General features: G+C 44.3%; 1 protein-coding gene across 15 annotated transcripts in view; it reads right to left on the minus strand.

Moving 5' to 3' along the window:
- LOC128685077 (protein draper-like) overlaps positions 1-12,395 on the minus strand; it is a 1,011,482-nt gene that overhangs the window by 240,798 nt on the left and 758,289 nt on the right. For 7 of the 15 annotated variants that reach the window (XM_070103161.1, XM_070103195.1, XM_070103174.1 and 4 more), the window contains exon 1: positions 3,394-3,729. The exons of 2 other annotated variants lie outside the window; for them this stretch is intronic. The gene's annotated coding sequence lies outside the window, so the exon portion shown is untranslated. Of the gene's footprint in view, positions 1-3,393; positions 3,732-12,395 lie in introns of those variants that run through there. 6 more of the 15 variants (XM_070103181.1, XM_070103176.1, XM_070103187.1 and 3 more) reach the window with 4 other exon arrangements.

Consider the following 12,395-nt stretch of genomic DNA (forward strand, 5'->3'; position numbering starts at 1 on the left):
TGTGAATAACTAAGACAAAAGCAGAGCTGACCTCAATGTTTTAGGTCATGGCGAATGAGTCGCTAGAATAAATAACTGGTAAAATTATTGGAGAACATCCATGTGATGTCTAGTGGGCACAGACAATGAAGCCGTCATGAGGCAGACATGAACAAGCCACACACACACGCCCACCTTGCCTCGCACAACAAGCGTGGGGAAACTTATAAAATCTTGCTAGTGGTCATAAATTTCCTCGGTAATGCTAACACGGTTCCTGGCTTTCTTGCTACCAACTTGCTGTGTGCATTACACTACCCACCACAGTCATGTGATACGCGGCTACTGACATTTAAGCTGGTATTGCGTGAGCTTCCACGGGAACCCATGACGCTCCTCTACTGCTGCTGATAAATACGTATAATCATATTCAGAGCAATTAAATATTATGGGAAATCTTTAAGTGGTGGTAGTTACTTAAAACACAACTTGTGCTTTATAGAATAAACCAAAATGATAATAAAATGACGAGAATACTGGAAAATGGAGGCAACTGCGGTAACCGTCGAGGTTGAGTGAAGTGGATGGTAATATAGCAACTCTGTCACTTCGTCCCAGAGGCGACTCTTGCTTCACTCTCAGTGCGAAAAAGACTTCGTTCATAATATATCAACTTGCGTGCAACGTCTAACTTCACGTATATCTAAACTCAACCCTTTCAAATACAAGTACACCCTGTTGCCTTGTAATTACCTCTGCTTATTTTGTTGACTGGATTAAACTGGTCAAGTGAGTCATGCCATCCAGGCTCATTATCTGAAGCACCATTATATGAACAAAGAACAAGTACGCTGGAAGTATCCTAATATAACATTCAATACTTAGTAGACAGGCATTGGCAGTTGCAAAGAGAAAAAGAGAAAGGGAAAGAAAAAAAGACGAAAGACCTGATTTAGGCAACAGCTTTTTTTTTTTGCTTGTAAATGAAGGTAGGAACCCTTAACCTAACCTTGTAAAACCATTTGGCAAGAGGGGAAGGGGAAAAAAGAGAAGAGGAGAAAAGAGCAGCCATTCACACACACGCTACCCTGGAGGCTGCTGACTCAACACTACTAACTGCCGTTATAGCACCAATGGTCTATTATCATGCTTCCTGCAACACTGTTGAACAAGTATGCCACGCGTCGACTGGCTGCAAGCACCATGTCACGGTTGTGTTAAAAACATGTCACCGTTGTATCTGTGTTAGACAACACAATTTTTTAAAGAAATAATAAATCAAAATAAGGTTAAGGGTGTTTAGGACCTCCCTTGTATGCGCAAATCAAGTTTACGGCAGTGTTCATCATATGTAATATACTGGTATCATACAACACCTTAATCTTTACTAAGGAGAAGTTTCACCAACCAGTGGCTTTTTCCAGTCCAGAGAATAAATGCTGGAGACGATGGGTGAAGTGGAAATTTAATTTTGGAGGTGTACAGTCCCGCAGCCTCGAATTAAACGTTTGCAGCACCTGGGAATCTAAAATAAAGTTGTTTCGCCAACCAGTGACTATTAATTCAATAGAGGGTATTTGACGGTGTTGAGACGGGAGACAGCATCAGCTGGGGTATGGTAATTAAGAACTTCAGCCCTGATAACGTTCATCACCGTAGTCTTGATTAATCTAACTACAGTGGCTAACGTCATCTAGGCTGAGGGACTGATTACCTCTTCTTCTACAGTCTCCCGTTTCAACCTCTTCAATAACTCCAGATTAAACTGAAAAAAAAAATCTGGCTGGCGTAACGTCTTCTAATAAAGATACCCTGGTATTGCCTATGTGTAATTTATTAACTTTAATAATGCCATTACTGTTATCAAAGATACCAGATGTTGCACATGCATCTTACTGACCAACTACACCTAAGCAGTCTTGGTTTTATATTAACTGCCTTAAATAATGTATATATCAATTATTAAGCAAGACTGCAACGGAAGCAGCTTAATGATTTCTTTCTTCAGAAAACAACTACAAGTGGCCGAGCCTTGAGGATGAGGCTTTACACAAGTTAACTACATGTCACAACCCTGAGATGTAGTTGCCACACATTGCTCACTATTTTTTTTTTAACATCAACACGTGTACGCTAAGCTGCCAAAAATATTTCATAGTGCAATTTGGCAGATTTTTTTTTTTTTTTGCAGATACATTACAACCCATCAAGTGATTCTATACGAGCTAATCTTAAAAAGAATATCGCGAAATCAACATAGTAATGCAACAGTCAAACTTGCTACCATGTTTGTTATGAAGAATTCTCTCAGATAACCCCAACAAAGTGGAAGGTCAAATTCATATAGATGGAGCCAATTTTCAACGAAGCCAATTCTGCACATGTCAGCAAATACAGAGAGGGGGGGTGGCGGTGCATAATTAAATTATCACACCTTATAAACTTCCGGTACGAATTGATACGGAAAAAATGTATAGCATATCTGCTTTGCTTTCAAACTTTTAATCGTGACTTGGTAATTGTAAAGACAGAAACGTCGTCTGAAGCTTTACTCTCCAAATTGTAGGTTTGTAGAGTATTGCTTCAACCATTGTATTGACTATTTTGGTCAAGTTAATTAAAGGTTCATAACTTTAAATGTAAATATATTAAATATTTAATTCTAATTCACCAAATGCGACAATAAGTCCTTGTATGATTAAGGACTGACGCTGGGACCCACGAGCAGAGCTCAGCTGCTCTATTAGGCAATTAACAATGCTTGGGGCAGGAATCACCCAATCATAACGAATGGAAGGTAATTAAGCATGATCCAAAGAAGGGGTTTGGGCTGTTCCAACTCAGTGGATCATGGCACCATCCTTGGAGGGTAGGGACAAGAAGCACTTATCCCTCTGTTCCACAAGCCAAGAATTCAACCACCAACAGGATGCGACCCACATTCCTATTTACACACAGGTAACCTATTTATCGTTTAGTGAACAGGTGCAGTGAGTAAGGTGTTTTGTCTATACGTCTCTTTCCCCCTCCCCTCTTCCCCGCCCATGGTTCGGAGAAAATCAATCTTATAATTTTCTCCATTTACACTATGTGCATTGAGCCCTTTAAAATAACTGGATTGAAATCCAGTTATTGTTCCGTTATAAACAAAAGCTGTCAAAAATCAGACACGCAGAATTAACTTAAAAAAAAAAAAAAAAACTTTTGAATTAAAGTACAGTGATGGCCATTAAATCTACATAATGCACTTAATAAAAAGTAAAAAAATTCCTAAATAAAAAAATAATCCTTTTGTCTCATCACTGGCAACTTAAAACCTTTGTTTAAGTGCTTTGAGCTCCACGGTCTTTCATATGATCTCAGTCACTCTTATGTTAAAACATTCACTAATGACGTGATTGTGTGTTTAGTTACCTGAGGTAGACGTAATAAGGATGTGGGAGAGTGTCCACTTCAGTCCGTTCAACTACACACTACAATCGTTCATGGTTAGCAACTGTACTTGTTTATCCTGCTTAGTTCAATAACTTCGATATAGTCTTCATGAAATCAATCGGACTACTGACCTGTTATAATGGCACTACACGACTAACACACGTTTGGAAGTCACAAAGACAGTACTCGTTATCACTCCCCAGAGGACGTAAATCCAAATGTGGCTGTGATGGAGGACACACACACACAGCCAGCCACAGTCAAGCTACGTACCATACTGAGGCAAGAGTGTGTCGACGACCCAACCACCACCACTACTAACCCTTCCCCCTATCACCCACACGCTTTCCCCATCACCATCCCAACCATTACACCCCCACACACTCTCCCTCACCCCTGAAAGACCACCTTGCTCTCAGCTGATCTACCCTTTACATCATCACTCCCCTACTATCACCAGCCCTCACGCCCTCTCTGCCATAGAAGCAAACCAGCTACCATCATCTACGCATTTCTTCATCTCCATTAACAACCATAGGTTTCCATGCTGCGGTGATCTGGCTCTCGGTTAGGTAAGGTTTCGTCAGGAAACAGGACACGTATTTCTTGACGTGGGTCTTAGATGATGACCAACCGTTAGAGCTTTGGGTCTTCTGACCGAGGCCTTCCGCTGGCTTACCCTTGAAATATTATGGTCATAGTTATAACCATTTAGTTACAGTATCTGGCTCTCTAACTTCGGACAAAACTGCCTACAAACAACTCAAACAAGGGCAACAAGATGAAGACGTGTACTTCGATATTTGCTTAACAAAAAGCCACTGATGGTTACTTTCGATCCCAACAGAAAAACAGCTAAAAAATTCTATACAAAGACAAAGAGTGGTAAATTGTAGACAACCCCGCCCACTCGACCCCTATGATCCTCTTTTCTCAGGATGCGACCCACAGCAGTCGCCGTTAACACCTGGGTACCTACTAACTGTTTGGTGAATAAGAGCAACAGGTGAAAAGGAAACTTGTCCAACGTTTCAACTTGTTGCGGAATGAAACCAAGTTAATTCAGATGTAAGACGAAGGCCGTACCACTTGGAGAGTTAAGTGTGTAGACGGTTATGGCAAGTGACTGAGAGAGGGATTCTCCTCAGAACTATCTAGTGTGCAATCACGCACACTTGGAGGCTCACACCACACTGACGTCCACACTACACTGTAAGGCCCACACTACACTATACTGAGATACACTATACTACACTGTCAAACTCACACAACACTACACTGAAACCCATACTACACTTTACTGTGAAACACTACACTACCCTGTGACACACTACACTGTAAGGCCCACACTACACTGTGAAACACTACACTACACTGTGACACACTACACTACACTGTGACACACTACACTGTAAGGCCCACACTACACTACCCTGTGACACACTACACTGTGACACACTAAACTGTAAGGCCCACACTACACTGTGAAACACTACACTACACTGTGACACACTACACTGTGACACACTACACTGTAAGGCCCACACTACACTACCCTGTGACACACTACACTGTGACACACTACACTGTAAGGCCCACACTACACTACCCTGTGACACACTACACTGTAAGGCCCACACTACACTGTGATACACTACACTACCCTGTGACACACTACACTGTAAGGCCCACACTACACTGTGAAACACTACACTACACTGTGACACACTACACTACACTGTGAAACACTACACTACACTGTGAAACACTACACTACACTGTGACACACTACACTACACTGTGACACACTACACTGTGAAACTCACACTACACTGTGAGGGCCACACTACACTACACTGTGGTAATCACCTTTGATTATATTAGGTGTTAAGGGGTTGACAATTCAAAGCTTCGCCTGGACATGGGAAGACTTGGTCTTAAGAATGTCAGTCAAAGCTCTGTGCTTCATATTTCAAAATGTCTCTGGAATATATAAGGTTCAAAGTAGCTGTGGGCCTTTGAATTTATGGCTAAAATATTCAAGTGGATGCAGATGTTTGTTTTCATCTCTCCGCGTTAAGCATCCACCAGCCGTGATGCCTAATGCACCGGTATGGATTTCAAATTGCTTGTCCGAACCATGGATGACCAAAAACAGGTTGATTAACTCTGCCTTTAATTTGCTGAATGCTAATTCATGTTCACTTTCCCATCTGAACTTTATATTCTTCTCTGTGAGGCTATTCAAAGTAACAGCAATTAGAGCAAAGGCCTTGATATGGCGGTGGGAATCACCAGAAGCGCCCATTAATCGTTGAGCCTCACGTGCTGTCCTTGGCGTAGGAATTTCAGTAATTGCTTTGCTCTTTTCTGGGTCTGGCCTAGTTCTGTCAGGGGCCGATAATGAAACCAAGAAATCTGAAAGATGTTGTTGGTAATTTACACTTTCTGGCCTGCAGTTTCAAACCTGCCTTATCCAGAAGTGACAAGGTCTGTGGTAAGTCATTAAGATGTGCGTATGATTAAGATAAGCCAGAGAATGCTTTCCAAGGACAGGACTCAGAATAAAGTCGATGGCTCGCTGGAAGCTACTTGGAGCCATCTTAAGTCCGAAAACCATTCTCTTCAACAGGCGCAGCTGTATCGCACCACAGAAAGCAGTTTTTTCTGTATCCTTCTCTGCTAGTGAGATAGCCCAATAAACAAACTTAGCATCTAAGAAAGATATTGGTATGGTTTGGTAAGGTTTGTCGGGAAACGGTACAAGTGTTTCTTGACGCGGGGCTTAGTCATATGATGACCCGCAGCTGGAGCTTTTGGTCATCTGACAGAGGCCTTCCGCTGGCTTACCGGTCCACCCCTTTAAAAATTATGGTCATAGCTCTAACCATTCTTCTAGAAAGGTATTTAGCAGTGTCAGAAAAGTAAAGAAGTTCTTTAATTAAAAGCAATGGTTACCTGTCTATAATCCACACCTGGACAACATGTCTGGTCTGGTTTTTTAACCAGCGTCACTAGAGAAAGCCATGGAGAGGAACTTGGTTCTGTCACTTCCTGTTGCAGCATTGTTTGTCTTGCATATTCATAAATTATTTAGAAGTGTACAGCCTACAAGTGGAATTATAAGATATGATTATTGTATTTTACAAAGTAATTAGGTAGTTATATTTTGTTCTATCTGGTTACTGGATAAATGTCGAGGAAGTAATGAGGAATATAACTTTTTGTGGTAACTTAATATATCTAATAACTTTTATATAATGTAGATTTTTTATGAGAATTATAATTGAATTTAGGATGTGCAGTTTCATTTGCCAATACGTTGATTATATGCTTATTATTAGTGGCAACTACTCAATAATCACGTACAATTATTCCCTGACATATTATTGACACGTTATTATTATTTGATTATTAATCATTAACCATTATATTTTGATAAACATTCTAAAAATTTTCCCCTTTCCACTTCGCTCTCACATACGACACATAAATTGGTGGCAACTTTTATTTTCTTCATATTTCCCCCCCTTATATATTCCCCTTCCTGCCATACAATGGGTGGCAAACACTGTATGCAAGTAATTGTATAGAATTATTTATGGTTGTGTTCTGACTGTCATGGCTGGCAGTGTTCTGACTGCCATGGTTGACTGTGTTTTGAGTATCATGGTTGGCAGTGTTCTGACTGTCATGGCTGGCAGTGTTCTGACTGCCATGGTTGACTGTGTTTTGAGAATCATGGTTGGCAGTGTTCTGAGTGTCATGACTGGCAGTGTTCGCCTCTGAACACAGAATAATCGTAGAGAATCTTGTCTAGGAGTAAAAAAAAAGTGGGAAGATATTGATTACTAGAACCATGTTGCTGTCTGTCACTCGGGGGATGGGTAGGGGAAGGGGGAGTTCAGAAAGGGGTGTGGGGGAAGAGGGGATTTGGGGGTATGTTGTTCACGAGCAGCACGTTGCTTTGAAGGGGGGGAGGGGGATGTTGGGGAATTGGGTGGGGGTTGGGGAGAGGGAGGCTGGGGGGAGGGGGATGTCACCCTTTCACATAACTCATTTTATATTTTTTTCTTCTCTATCGGGGGCGCGACGAGTACAGTAAGAGAGAACTCGATGAGTGTTAGAGGTCCCCGACTCTTCAACGCCCGCCCTCCTTGCATAAAGGGAAATAACCTAAAAAAAAAACCTCATGTTGCCTTCGAGAGAGGGAACTGGAAAAGTTACTTAGATCAGTTCCTGACCAGGCGGGCTGTGGTTAGTAGGTTGGGCTGCGAGCGGCCAGCAGTAACAGTCTGGTTCATCAGGCCTTGATCCATTGGGAGGCCTGCTCTGGGACCGGGCCGCGGAGGGGGAGCTAACCTCCCGGGAAGCGTCCTTCAGGTATCGTAGTGCATATCACTGGTACCTGTCACCAGTACCTACGACATCGGTAAACACGGCTTCCTTCCATAGCATTAATTTAAAGAAATTCTTCCAAGAAGGTCCTGAGGAGGGAATTGACTCTCAGTAATCAGGGGGACATGAGGACTTGGCCTGGATAGTCTACCTGGGATCTACAATAGAGCGAAAAGCTGGTACAGGAAACGAAAGTCAGATAGCACCAGGGGGAGACTGCCACAGAAGAGGAGTATGAGAAAAAAGCTGTTGGCGACGGTATTCAGAATATTTTTAAAGTCATCAGATAACTGCGATACGATTGAAGGCTCAGTGAAAGAGGTGCTTGCGTCCCCCACAGCCTCCAGTCCTGATGGATAAAGTACACAAAGGCAGTATAACACGATCCTTTATTTACGACGTTTCACTCACGCAGTAACTTGTAACTTGACAAAGCCCACGCTTTGTCAAGTTACAAGCAGAACTAAAGCTCACTGCATGGGCGAAACGTCAATAAAGGATCGCAATATACTGCCATTGTGTGTCTATCCATCGTGCCGGTATTGTATACCATTCCTCTCCAAACCTAATACTGATTCTACTACAGACTGTATTACAGATTCAGTAGCACATGAATCAGTTGCAATCACCGGAAACAAATAGGTACCCAACCCAGACACAATACAACAGGGCTATCAGAAAATCTAAGTGTGTCGGCACTACGCCTGGGAGATTTTGCAAATATGGACCAACTGGAAATAGGAATGGAATTTGATCGCCCCAAAAAAAGTGCCGTACTCTCCGGAATGAAAGAGTGTCATTCCAAGACTGTATAAACTATACTTTCATCCTATAGTGCACTTGCTATATTGAACACATCGACTGCAGGCTGAGGGACTGATTACCTCAACTCCTCCTTCTCTTCCACCATTCTTTGCACTGGACTGAAGAAGCCACTGGCTGGTGAAACTTTTCCAGAATAAAGATATCCAAATGTTGTACAAGTATTTCATTCCTCAGTTTGTCGGTTTTCTGAGCCATTTACGTTACATAAGGACGATTATTTACTGAACCTTGGCTGTCTTCAAGAGCGACCTCTGATAAATTTCTCAAACCAGTTTCTGATTAGCCGCTCTGTTGTGTATACTTTGGGTTGCAGGTACTAACAGCCTGATCGATCAGGCCAGCAAACCAGGAGGCCTTGTCTGGAACCTCGCCATGACCTCCGGGATTGACTACAGGTAACCATTACTCCCTCCAGCACTCCCCCCACTACCCGTGCCACCCCTTCCCTCCAAAACCAAAACAACCACCACCACTACCACCACCCCTTCCCTACCACACCAACACAACTTCCCTACCATCATCACCTTCACCACCCCCACCCTCTCCCTACCACATCAACACCACCCCACCAACCACTACCACCATTACCCACCCTCTCCCCTGCTCTCCAACACCACCATCCCCTACCATCACTGGGAGATTTAAAAGCAGATTAGACAGAGACCTAAATGACAATAATTGAGTGTCAATAGGACCAGCGTGGCCTGGGACCAGAGACCTACTGTAGTGTTCATTATATTCTTAGTCCTCTCTTTATTTCTCTATTTCTTTATTTCGTTCACTTCATCACCATTCGCGACAAAGAGTGTTTGAGTCATGGTGTTATTAACATGGTACCATTGTTATCATGGAGAAAAGGTGAGGCAGCGAACAATGGCAAGATTTATAAAGTCCTCCCGCCACCCCCTTTCCAGTGGAAGAGCTGGTCCCCTTGGGCAGTGGAGGACACTACCCTCGGGCCCCCTGAAGCAGTGGAGGGCCCGGCCCTCTGGAGCAGTGGAAAACCCGGCCCACTGAAGCAGTGGAAGACCCAGCCCCCTGGAGCAGTGGAGGGCCCGGCTCCCTTGGAGCAGTGGAGGGCCCGGCTCCCTTGGAGCAGTGGAGGGCCCGGCTCCCTTGGAGCAGTGGAGGGCCCGGCTCCCTTGGAGCAGTGGAGGGCCGGCCCCCTGGATCAGTGAAAGACCCGGCCCCCTGGAGCAGTGGAGGGCCCGGCTCCCTTGGAGCAGTGGAGGGCCGGCCCCCTGGATCAGTGAAAGACCCGGCCCCCTGGAGCAGTGGAGGGCCCGGCTCCCTTGGAGCAGTGGAAGGCCGGTCCCCTGGATCAGTGAAAGACCCGGCCCCCTGGAGCAGTGGAGGGCCCGGCTCCCTTGGAGCAGTGGAGGGCCGGCCCCCTGGATCAGTGAAAGACCCGGCCCCCTGGAGCAGTGGAGGGCCCGGCTCCCTTGGAGCAGTGGAGGGCCGGCCCCCTGGATCAGTGAAAGACCCGGCCCCCTGGAGAAGTGGAGGGCCGGCCCCCTGGATCAGTGAAAGACCCGGCCCCCTGGAGCAGTGGAGGGCCCGGCTCCCTTGGAGCAGTGGAAGGCCGGTCCCCTGGATCAGTGAAAGACCCGGCCCCCTGGAGCAGTGGAGGGCCCGGCTCTCTTGGAGCAGTGGAGGGCCGGCCCCCTGAATCAGTGAAAGACCCGGCCCCCTGGAGCAGTGGAGGGCCCGGCCCTCTGGGCAGCTCATTTTTACTTTCCTTTGCCTTTCTTAAGTTTCTTTTGACATTTCCACGCTGAGTTACACATAAGAACTGTTCTCCATCCAACGGTATTAACGTTAACTTACGACGTTGAACAGCTTGACTTTAATTATTACTGATTCTGTCATCACTGAAGGTTCTTGACTCACATAATGACTAACAATATTCTCATTGGAGAAGTCAGGTATAGATACTGAAAAATAAGAGAAAATTAATTAATGGACGAGTCTTATGGATTCCATCACACAGTGAATTACCTACTCCTTTGTGATAAAGTTGATATGGTAGACAAAGAAAGCATCCTGAAGGAAAATGTTGAATATAAATCTGGCGTGTCTTCGTCTAGCATTAGGGATAATGTTAGAGAGAAGTAAATGACGAATCTGAATGTGGCTAGAAGGATGAGTCGATCTATAACTCACCATGATAACACAAACATAGATAAGCATGTCTACGGAGCAATTTACAATGTGAGCAGACTGATGTTGTAGTAGCCAGGCTTAGGCTTGGTTACAAGTACTTCTGGCAGTCTAATTCTGTAGTAGCCAGGCTTAGGCTTCGTTACAAGTACTTCTGGCAGTCTGATTCTGTAGTAACCAGGCTTAGGCTTCGTTACAAGTACTTCTGGCAGTCTGATTCTGTAGTAACCAGGCTTAGGCTTCTTTACAAGTACTTCTGGCAGTCTGATTCTGTAGTAACCAGGCTTAGGCTTCGTTACAAGTACTTCTGGCAGTCTGATTCTGTAGTAACCAGGCTTAGGCTTCGTTACAAGTACTTCTGGCAGTCTGATTCTGTAGTAACCAGGCTTAGGCTTCGTTACAAGTACTTCTGGCAGTCTGATTCTGTAGTAACCAGGCTTAGGCTTCGTTACAAGTACTTCTGGCAGTCTGATTCTGTAGTAACCAGGCTTAGGCTTCTTTACAAGTACTTCTAGCAGTCTGATTCTGTAGTAACCAGGCTTAGGCTTCGTTACAAGTACTTCTGGCAGTCTGATTCTGTAGTAACCAGGCTTAGGCTTCGTTACAAGTACTTCTGGCAGTCTGATTCTGTAGTAACCAGGCTTAGGCTTCTTTACAAGTACTTCTGGCAGTCTGATTCTGTAGTAACCAGGCTTAGGCTTCGTTACAAGTACTTCTGGCAGTCTGATTCTGTAGTAACCAGGCTTAGGCTTCGTTACAAGTACTTCTGGCAGTCTGATTCTGTAGTAACCAGGCTTAGGCTTCGTTACAAGTACTTCTGGCAGTCTGATTCTGTAGTAACCAGGCTTAGGCTTCGTTACAAGTACTTCTGGCAGTCTGATTCTGTAGTAACCAGGCTTAGGCTTCTTTACAAGTACTTCTAGCAGTCTGATTCTGTAGTAACCAGGCTTAGGCTTCGTTACAAGTACTTCTGGCAGTCTGATTCTGTAGTAACCAGGCTTAGGCTTCGTTACAAGTACTTCTGGCAGTCTGATTCTGTAGTAACCAGGCTTAGGCTTCTTTACAAGTACTTCTGGCAGTCTGATTCTGTAGTAACCAGGCTTAGGCTTCGTTACAAGTACTTCTGGCAGTCTGATTCTGTAGTAACCAGGCTTAGGCTTGGTTACAAGTACTTCTGGCAGTCTGATTCTGTAGTAACCAGGCTTAGGCTTCGTTACAAGTACTTCTGGCAGTCTGATTCTGTAGTAACCAGGCTTAGGCTTCGTTACAAGTACTTCTGGCAGTCTGATTCTGTAGTAACCAGGCTTAGGCTTCTTTACAAGTACTTCTGGCAGTCTGATTCTGTAGTAACCAGGCTTAGGCTTCGTTATAAGTACTTCTGGCAGTCTGATTCTGTAGTAACCAGGCTTAGGCTTGGTTACAAGTACTTCTGGCAGTCTGATTCTGTAGTAACTAGGCTTAGGCTTGGTTACAAGTACTTCTGGCAGTCTAATTCTGTAGTAGCCAGGCTTAGGCTTCGTTACAAGTACTTCTGGCAGTCTGATTCTGTAGTAACTAGGCTTAGGCTTCTTTACAAGTACTTCTGGCAGTCTGATTCT

The sequence above is a fragment of the Cherax quadricarinatus genome, chromosome 5 (genome assembly GCF_038502225.1).
Source record: "Cherax quadricarinatus isolate ZL_2023a chromosome 5, ASM3850222v1, whole genome shotgun sequence".
Lineage (NCBI taxonomy): Eukaryota > Metazoa > Arthropoda > Malacostraca > Decapoda > Parastacidae > Cherax > Cherax quadricarinatus.